Source organism: Aegilops tauschii, chromosome 3, assembly GCF_002575655.3.
Source record: "Aegilops tauschii subsp. strangulata cultivar AL8/78 chromosome 3, Aet v6.0, whole genome shotgun sequence".
NCBI lineage: Eukaryota > Viridiplantae > Streptophyta > Magnoliopsida > Poales > Poaceae > Aegilops > Aegilops tauschii.
Window position 1 is genome coordinate 455013548 of NC_053037.3, and position 11019 is coordinate 455024566.

Here is an 11019-nt window from a genome sequence, read left to right on the forward strand (position 1 = left end):
CATCAAAAGCACATGCCCGAATGACCTTGTCCATTTCAAGCAGGTCGAGAAGCTCGATTCTCATGGAGGTGAGTTTTTTTTCTTAGCACCTACCCACACATCACCTAGCATTAATTCGCCTACCTGCAGTGTTTGATTAGCATCTAGTGATGTAGATACTTTAAGACATAACCTGGTGTTGTCCTAAACAAAATGTATACTTTCTCACAAAAAGTACTGCCTGATTAAGGGAAACTGGACTCACCCTAGCGCATAACAGTCACACGAAAATAGTTCATATGATATTCTGGCATGATGGAAAAAAAATGTAAGGGGCACTGGAGTATAGAAGAAAATGAGAATGTACATATTATCAATTACCTGTAAATAAAAAATACAGTCGTATTGTCACTTACCATATCAGCTGCGAAGAAAGAAAATCTGTCAGGCATGAACAAATTATGATAAACGTAGTCAATTTGAAGCATGATAGCTGTAGATTATGATAGAAACGATTCCCAGAGAGTAACAAGCTTTAGGGCATGTGTTTCGGGGTTGATCAATAGGATTTCAAGCAAGCCGGCGAAATATTTCGACCATCTATCAGAATGATAGAACTTGTGACACGGTAAAGGGAGTTATCCGACATGATCAATTTCAGCTAGCAGAATAGATAGATGGAACAAATATTCATGGAAGATGATAACTAACAAAGAAGGAAAAGAGTTAATTTCATGGGAACATAAAAATTCATTCTCCTGCAACCATAGATGCACAGAATTATTGACAGAAATTATCCAAGCCATCAGAAATACTGCTTTTTGGGCAGAACAAAGAGATCATGAGGCGCACCCAAATCACCTCTTACCAAAAAAAGAGAACAAAAGAGCACAGATGCTATCATGATAGCTAACTTTCCAATCATCTCTGTAACATGGGTAGTGCTAATAATGGAAAAAAACTTTGTGAAATTGGATGGACTAAAAAAATGCATGCAATGCTATGTTCACTACTTTCTGGATTGACTGAATATTGCTCCCATAGTGAGACGCAAGAATGCAGAACACAAGATATGAAGGAGTGTCGGGGACAAAAGGCAGAGTCCTGTTCTAAAGATGCCTTCCACTTTCAGTACAACAAATATAGTAAGAATGCTTACAATTTAAGGATTCAAGCTTTGGTAGAAACCGATCTGCTGGGTGTATGGCATTTGCAATTCCTGAAAAACATAATGGGCTATCAGTTAGCAAAACAGTACAAAATGCTAAGTAAGATTGTTTTCCTTTTCTTTTCCAGAGAGTTAAAAATGTCCATTGTAGGTGTGAGTATCACAGAAAATTAACCTATCAGTATGCATCTTGAAAACTGGTGGGTGGTAAGCATGAAAAGCTCATGTAGCACAGACCGGTCCCTTGTTATTATGTAGTCCATCTCATCCGCAACGATCAATCTGGCAAGCTTGACATATAGTTCAGGTAGCAGGATCAAAATGGCAAGAAAAGCCATTATTGTACAAGTAGGTTCAAATAGTTCCTACAACATCCTCCTTAAAGTTTCTTCGTGAGAAAACATATGCCGCAGTTGCTAAAGTGGTGACAATTTGCCACTTGCCATTTTTCGAACCTGGAATTTCCATTGTGAGAAAATATAACGATCTTACAGAACTATAGCAGAATAATGTTCACATAAATCAATCTTACTGAATTTCTTTACATACCCACACCCCAAATATTATGGCTACAGCCAAAAGCATAACAAATTCACTAGTGGGAGGAAATCACCCATGGCTTTGGATCTTCAATCCGTTTGTGGGGAAGAAATTTATAAGTGCTTCGTTAACCTCAAAATATTATGGCTTCGCCACTTATTTGCAGGCTTTGGTGCATACTGACATCTAAATCCAGGGACATGTGTAATGAAAAACAAAACTTGCGAATGCACAACTCCTCTGGATAAAATTGTGAAGGAAATATGCCCTAGAGGCAATAATAAAGTTATTATTTTATTTCCTTATATCCTGATAAATGTTTATTATTCATGCTAGAATTGTATTAACCGGAAACTTGATACATGTCTGAATACATAGACCAAACAAAGTGTCCCTAGTATGCCTCTACTAGACTAGCTCGTTAATCAAAGATGGTTAAGGTTCCTGACCATAGACATGTGTTGTCATTTGATGAACGGAGTCACATCATTAGGAGAATGATGTGATGGACAAGACCCATCCATTATCTTAGAATAAATGATCGTTTAGTTTTATTGCTATTGCTTTCTTCATGACTTATACATGTTCCTCTAACTATGAGATTATGCAACTCCCGAATATCGGAGGAACACCTTGTGTGCTATCAAACGTCACAACGTAACTGGGTGATTATAAAGATGCTCTACAGGTGTCTCCGAAGGTGTTTGTTGGGTTGGCATAGATCAAGATTAGGATTTGTCACTTCGTGTATCGGAGAGGTACTTCTAGGCCCTCTCGGTAATGCACATGACTATAAGCCTTGCAATCAATGTGACTAATGAGTTAGTTACGGGATGATGCATTAAGGAACGAGTAAAGAGACTTGCCGGTAATGAGATTGAAGTAGGTATGAGGATATCGACGATCGAATCTCGGGCAAGTAATTAACATACCGATGACAAAGGGAACAACGTATGTTGTTGTGTGGTTTGACCAATAAAGATCTTCGTAGAATATATCAGAGCCAATATGAGCATCCAGGTTCTGCTATTGGTTATTGACCAAAGATGTGTCTCGGTCATGTCTACATAGTTCTCGAACCCGTAGGGTCTGCATGCTTAACGTTTGATGACGATTTGTATTATGAGTTATATGATTTGATGACTGAAGTTTGTCGGAGTCCCGGATGAGATCACGGACATGACGGGGAGTCTCGAAATGGTCGGGAGGTAAAGATTCATATATTGGAAGGCTATATTCGGACATCGAAAAGGTTCCGAGTGATTCGGGTATTTTTCGGAGTACCCTCGAGTTATGGGAATTCACCGGGAGAAGTAATGGGCCTTATTGGGCTTTAGTGGAGAGAGGGGAGAAGGTCCAAGAGGTGGCACGCACCTCCCCCCTGCCCAAACCGAATTGGACAAGGGGTGGGGGCGCCCCCCCTTTTCCTTCTCCCTCTCCCTCTCTTTCCTTCTCTTCTACTCCGAATAGGAAAGGGAATCCTACTAGGACGTGGGAGTCCTAGTAGGACTCCCTATGCTCGGCGCGCCCCCTAGGCCGGCCGCTTCCTCCATCCCTCCTTTATATACGGGGGAGGGGAGCACCCCAAAGGCACTCAAGATTTGTCTTAGCCGTGTGCGGTGCCCCCCTCCACAGTTACACACCTCGGTCATATCGTCGTAGTGCTTAGGTGAAGCCCTGCGCCGGTAACTTCATCATCACCGTCACCACGCCGTCGTGTTGACGGAACTCTCCCTCGGCCTCAACTGGATCAAGAGTTCGAGGGACGTCACCGAGCTGAACGTGTGCAGATCGCGGAGGTGCCGGACGTTCAGTACTTGGATCGGTTGGATCGCAAAGACGTTCGACTACATCAACCGCGTTACTAAACGCTTCCGCTTTCGGTCTACGAGGGTACGTGGACACACTCTCCCCGCTCGTTGCTATGCTTCTCCTAGATAGATCTTGCGTGATCGTAGGATTTTTTTTTGAAATACTACGTTCCCAACAGTGGCATCCGAGCCAGGTTTATGCGTACATGTTATATGCACGAGTAGAACATAAAGAATTGTGGGCAATAATATTCATACTGCTTACCAGCATGTCATACTTTGATTCGGCGTTATTGTTGGATGAAGCGGCCCAGACTGACATTACATGACCACGTTCATGAGACTGGTTCTACCGCCGTGCTTTGCACACAGGTGGCTAGTGGGTGCCTGTTTCTCCAACTTTAGTTGAATCGAGTTTGACTACGCCCGGTCCTTGTTGAAGGTTAAAACAACACATTTGACAAACAATCGTTGTGGTTTTGATGCGTAGGTAAGAACCGTTCTTGCTAGAAGCCCGTAGCAGCCACGTAAAACTTGCAAGAACAAAGTAGATGATGTCTAACTTGTTTTTGCAGGGCTTGCTGTGATGTGATATGGTCAAGATGTGATGATATATAATTTGTTGTATGAGATGATCATGTTTTGTAATGGAGTTATCAGCAACTGGCAGGAGCCATATGGTTGTCGCTTTATTGTATGAAATGCAATCGCCATGTAACTGCTTTACTTTATCACTAAGCGGTAGCGATAGTCGTAGAAGCAATAGTTGGCGAGACGACAAAGATGCTTCGATGGAGATCAAGGTGTCAAGCCAGTGACGATGGTGATCATGACGGTGCTTTGGAGATGGAGATCAAAGGCACAAGATGATGATGGCCATATCATATCACTTATATTGATTGCATGTGATGTTTATCCTTTATGCATCTTATTTATCTTATTACGGCGGTAGCATTATAAGATGATCTCTCACTAAATTTCAAGGTATAAGTGTTCTCCCTGAGTATGCACCGTTGCTATAGTTCGTCGTGCCGAGACACCACGTGATTATCGGGTGTGATAAGCTCTACGTTCACATACAATGGGTGCAAGCCAGTTTTGCACACGCAGAATACTCGGGTTAAACTTGACGAGCCTAGCATATGCAGATATGGCCTCGGAACACTGAGACCGAAAGGTCGAGCGTGAATCATATAGTAGATATGATCAACATAGTGATGTTCACCATTGAAAACTACTCCATCTCACGTGATGATCGTACATGGTTTAGTTGATATGGGTCACATGATCACTTAGATGATTAGAGTGATGTCTATCTAAGTGGGAGTTCTTAAGTAATATGATTAATTGAACTTTAATTTATCATGAACTTAGTCCAGATAGTATTTGCATAACTATGTTCCTAGATCAATAGCTCGCGATGTAGCTCCCCGTTTATTTTTGATATGTTCCTGGAGAAAAACTATGTTGAAAGATGATAGTAGTAATGATGCGGACTAGGTCCATGATCTGAGGATTATCTTCATTGCTGCACAGAAGAATTATGTCCTAGATGCACCGCTAGGTGAGGGACCTATTGCAGGAGCAAATGCAGACATTATGAACGTTTGGCAAGCTCGGTATGATAACTACTTGATAGTTTAGTGCACCATGCTTTACGGCTTAGAACCGGGACTTCAAAAACGTTTTGAACACCACGAAGCATATAAAATGTTCCAAGAGCTGAAATTAGTATTTCAGACTCATGCCCGAGTCGAGAGGTATGAGACCTCTGACAAGTACTTTGCCTACAAGATGGAGGAGAATAGCTCAACCAGTGAGCATGTGCTCAGATTGTCTGAGTACTACAATCGCTTGAATCAAGTGGGAGTTAATCTTCCAGATAAAATAGTGATTGACAGAGTTCTCTATTCACTATCACCAAGTTACTAGAACTTCGTGATGAACTATAATATGCAAGGGATGACGAAAACGATTCCCGAGCTCTTCGTGATGCTGAAATCGACGAAGGTAGAAATCAAGAAAAGCATCAAATATTGATGGTTGACAAGACCACTAGTTTCAAGTAAAAGGGCAAGGGAAAGAAAGGGAACTTCAAGAAGAATGGCAAGCAAGTTGCCACTCCCATGAAAAAGCCCAAAGCTAGACCCAAGCCTGAAACTGAGTGCTTCTACTGCGAAGGAAATGGTCACTGGAAGCAGAACTACCCCAAATACTTGGCGGATAAGAAGGATGGCAAAGTGAACAAAAGTATATATGATATACATGTTATTGATGTGTACTTTACTAGTGTTCATAGTAGCCCTTGGGTATTTGATACTGGTTCAGTTGCTATGATTAGTAACTCGAAATAGGAGTTACAAAATGAACAAAGACTAGTTGAGGGCAAGGTGACGATGTGTGTTGGAAGTGATTCCAAGGTTGATAAGATCACCATTGCATACTCCCTTTACCTTCGGGATTAGTGTTGAACCTAAAATAAATGTTATTTGGTGTTTGCGTTGAGCATAATATGATTGGATCATGTTTATTGCAATACGGTTATTCATTTAAGTCAAAGAATAATTGTTATTCTGTTTACATGAATAAAACCTTATGTGGTCATACATCCAAGGTGAATGGTTTATTGAATCTCGATCATGGTGATACACATATTCATAATATTGATGCCAAAAGATGCAAAGTTGATAATGATAGTGCAACATATTTGTGGCACTGCCGTTTAGGTCATATTGGTGTAAAGCGCATGAAGAAACTCCATGCTGATGGGCTTTTGGAATCACTTGATGCTTGCGAACCATGCCTCATGGGCAAGATGACTAAGACTCCATTCTCCAGAACAATGGAGCGAGCAACTCACTTATTGGAAATAACACATACTGATGTATGCGATCCGATGAGTGTTGAGGCTCGCGGTGGGTATCGTTATTTTCTCACCTTCACAGATGATTTGAGCAGATATGGGTATATCTACTCGATGAAACATAAGTCTGAAACATTTGAAAAGTTCAAAGAATTTCAGAGTGAAGTGGAAAATCATCGTAACAAGAAAATAAAGTTTCTACGATCTGATCGCGGAGGTGAATACTTGAGTTACGAGTTTGGTCTTCATTTGAAACAATGTGGAATAGTTTTGCAACTCACGCCACCTAGAACACCACAGCTTAATGGTGTGTCCGAACGTCGTAACCGCACTTTATTAGATATAGTGCGATCTATGATGTCTCTTACTATTTACCACTATCGTTTTGGGGTTATGCATTAGAGACAGATGCATTCACGTTAAATAGGGTACCATCTAAATCCGTTGAGATGACACCGTTTGGCAAAGAAACATAAGTTGTCGTTTCTTAAAGTTTGGGGATACGATGCTTATGTGAAAAAGCTTCAACCTGATAAGCTCGAACCCAAATCGGAGAAATGTGTCTTCATAGGATACCCAAAGGAAACTGTTGGGTACACCTTCTATCATAGATCCGAAGGCAAGATATTTATTGCTAAGAATGGATCCTTCCTGGAGAAGGAGTTTCTCTCGAAAGAAGTGAGTGGGAGGAAAGTAGAACTTGATGAGGTAATTGTACCTTCTCCCAAATTGGAAAGTAGTTCATCATATAAATCAGTTCCAGTGATGCCTACACCAATTAGTGAGGAAGTTAATGATGATGATCATAAAACTTCAGATCAAGTTACTACCGAACCTCGTAGGTCAAACAGAATATGTTCCGCACCAGAGTGGTATGGTAATCCTATTCTGGGAGTCATGTTACTAGACCATGACGAACCTACGAACTATGAGGAAGCGATGATGAGCCCAGATTCCACGAAATGGTTTGAGGCCATGAAATCTGAGATGGGATCCATGTATGAGAGAAAAGTATGGACTTTGATTGACTTGCCCGATGATCAGTGAGCCATTAAGAATAAATGGATATTCAAGAGGAAGATGGATGCTGATAGTAGTCTTACTATCTACAAAGCTCGAATTGTCGCAAAAGGTTTTCGACAAGTTCAAGGCGTTGACTACGATGAGATTTTCTCACTCATATCGATGCTTAGAGTCTTTCCGAATCATGTTAGCAATTGCCGCATTTTATGAAATTTGGCAAATGGATGTCAAAACTACATTCCTTAATGGATATCTCAGAAAAGTTGTATATGATGCAACCAGAAGGTTTTGTCGATCCTAAAGGTGCTAACAAAGTGTGCAAGCTCCAGTGATCCATTTATGGACTGGTGCAAGCCTCTCGAAGTTGGAATATACGCTTTGATAGTGTGATCAAAGCATATGGTTTTATACAGACTTGTGGTGAAGCCTGTATTTACAAGAAAGTGAGTGGGAGCACTACAGACTTTCTGATAAGTATATGTGAATGACATATTATTGATCGGAAATGATGTAGAATTTTGTGGAAAGCATAAAGGAGTGTTTGAAAGGAGTTTTTCAAAGAAAGACCTCGGTGAAGCTGCTTACATATTAGGCATCAAGATCGATAGAGATAGGTCAAGACGCTTGATAAGATTTTTCAATGAATAGATACCTTGATAAGATTTTGAAGTAGTTCAAAATGGAACAGTCAAAGAAGGAGTTCTTGCCTGTGTTGCAAGGTGTGAAGTTGAGTAAGACTCAAAACACGACCACGACAGAAAATAGAAAGAGAATGAAAGTCATTCCGTATGCCTCAGTCATAGGTTCTATAAAGTATGCTATGCTTTGTCCAGACCTATTGTGTACCTCGCCATGAGTTTGGCAAGAGGGTACAATAGTGATCCAGGAGTGGATCACTCGACAATGGTCAAAATTATCCTTAGTGGAATAAGGATATGTTTCTCGGTTATGGAGGTGATAAAGAGTTCATCATAAAGAGCTACGTCGATGCAAGCTTTGACACCGATCTGGATGACTCTGAGTCTCGATCTAGATACATACTGAAAGTGGGAGAAATTAGCTAGAGTAGCTTCGTGCAGAGCATTGTAAACATAGAAATTTGCAAAATACATACGGCTCTGAATGTGGCAGATCCGTTGACTAAATTTATCTCACAAGCAAAACATGATCACACCTTAGTGCTCTTGGGTGTTAATCACATAGCAATGTGAACTAGATTATTGACTCTAGTAAACCCATTGAGTGTTGATCACATGACGATTTGAACTATGGCTGTTAATCACATGGTGATGTGAACTATTGGTGTTAAATCACATGGCGATGTGAACTAGATTATTGACTCTAGTGCAAGTGGGAGATTGAAGGAAATATGCCCTAGAGGCAATAATAAAGTTATTATTTTATTTCCTTATATCATGATAAATGTTTATTATTCATGCTAGAATTGTATTAACCGGAAACTTGATACATGTGTGAATACATAGACAAAACAAAGTGTCCCTAGTATGCCTCTACTAGACTAGCTCGTTAATCAAAGATGGTTAAGTTTCCTGACCATAGACATGTGTTGTCATTTGATGAACGGGGTCACATCATTAGGAGAATGATGTCATGGACAAGACCCATCCTGTCGGGTGGTTGGTGCGACATATGCCAACGGATGGCTTATCATTGTGGGTGCCAATAAGACATCGCCGGTGCCTAGAAACGGGATGAGGCGAAGACATGCACGCCGGCGGATCTTACCCAGGTTCGGGGCTCTCCGAGGAGATAACACCCCTAGTCCTGCTCTGCGGGGTCTCCGCATGATCACTAGATCAAGGAAAGGTAGCTACAATTGCTCCTAGAGCTGTTGGGTTCAAGGGAGAAGAAGAACAAGGCTAGCTCTCTCTTCTCTCTATCTATGGTGTGTGTGCTATGCTTAGAAGCCAACCCTTTGCATGGGTGCTCCGGGGGGTTTATATAGGCCTACCCCCCGGGGTACAATGGTAATCCGGCTGGGCGCTGGTCCCAGCCGTTAGTGTCTACGCTCGCCGGCTTCTCCGCCGGCTGTTGGGTCCCGTCGACTGGTGGGTCCCGCCGGCTGCCGGCTTCTTGGTCGACAGGCCGGCCCCACCGCCTAGGGTTTGTCGGCGGCTGCTTACTATAGCCTCGCCTCTGATGACGAGGGCTTTGTCGAGGTAAGCGTGGCTACAGTGGGCCGCCTCGGGGGCTCTCACTGTAGCCTTACCTCGTCTTGTCTCCTTAATGGGGCTCCTGCTTCGAGGAAGGGAGTAGCCGGCTTCTGGGGGCCGGCTACGCCCTTGGCCGACTAGGAAAGGCCGGGCCGCCTTCACACCTCTCTCTGGCTGAAGGGGCCCGCCGCCCGTGGGCCGTACGGGAGTCTGTCGTGGATGACGTTGAGGCTAGCATGGCTACAGTGCCGAGCCGCACGGGAGACGGCCATCCCGTACGGCCTCCTGTAGCCATGCCCGCCTCGGGCTTCGGGGGTAGTGGACCGCACTGTGGCCACACCCCGTCTTGTCACCGTTATGTGGGAGTAGCTTTGGTGGTTGTGGTCTCGGCCGGCTTCTTGGAGTCGGCGTTCTTCTTGGCCGGCTTCTTGGAGTCGGCCACCCCGCGGTTGTCTTGGGGAGGGAGGTCGCTTGAGGCTGGGTCGCCTTCCAGGAGTCGGCTTCAGAGGTGGCCGGCCAGGGAAGGCGGCCCAATGCTTGGAGTGCTTGGAGGCCCGAAGGCCTGATAATTTTTTCAGAAGAACCAGGGGCAGTCGGTTAGGCTACCCGTGGCCATTTACTCCGGCAGTAGTCCCCGAAGCTGATTGGGCTTCGAGGTGGAGTAGGGGTTGAGAAGCTCGATCAGCTTCCTATCTTGACAAGTCGGCAGCTGGGAGCCGGCTTTAGTTAGGCGTGCCGCCTTGGTCGAAAACTCCGGAGTCGGAGGGCGGGAGCTCGCTAGCGTGTGCTCCGAGCCGCGGGCCGGCCACTTGCCGTCTGCGAACCACGTGGCCTCCCTCGGCCAGAAAGCCTGCCAGCCCACGCGCGTGACGGGACGTCGCCGCAGGGCGGGGGCCCGCCACGTCCGCGCCCGGGCCCAGGTGCGGATTCTCTGTATACCGAAACCGCCCGCACGTCTCCTTGCGGCAGTTTCGGCTCGCCTTTAGGGCGCAATAATCGCGGGGCGTGGGGGGAATGGGTGTAGTTAATCCCACGTCTCCCCCCACGTCCGGCCTCTTGGGCCTCGCCTCGCGAAGCTATAAGTAGGGGGAGGTGGAGGGCGGCAGGCCCTCGCACGCTCCTCCTACTTCCACCATCTTCTTCGCTCGTCGTTTCTTGCAACAGCGCCTCGCCGCCGCGCTCTTCCACCGCACGTTCCTCCGCCGCCGCGCTTGTTTTTGCCATGCCTCCCGCCACGGAGCAGCATGGCGGGAATTGGGATGGCTCCAATGTCCACGACGACCACGTCGAGTTTCTCCGCAACACGCGGCGGCTGCCCGGCGCGGACAAGGTGGAGGTCCGCCTCGCGCCAGCGAAGGAAATCACGCCGGAGCCGCAGGAGGGCGAGCGGGCGGTCTTCCGCTTGCACTTCTTGCACGGCATCGGCCTTCCAGTGAGCGCCTTCTTCCGCTCCTGGCTCGA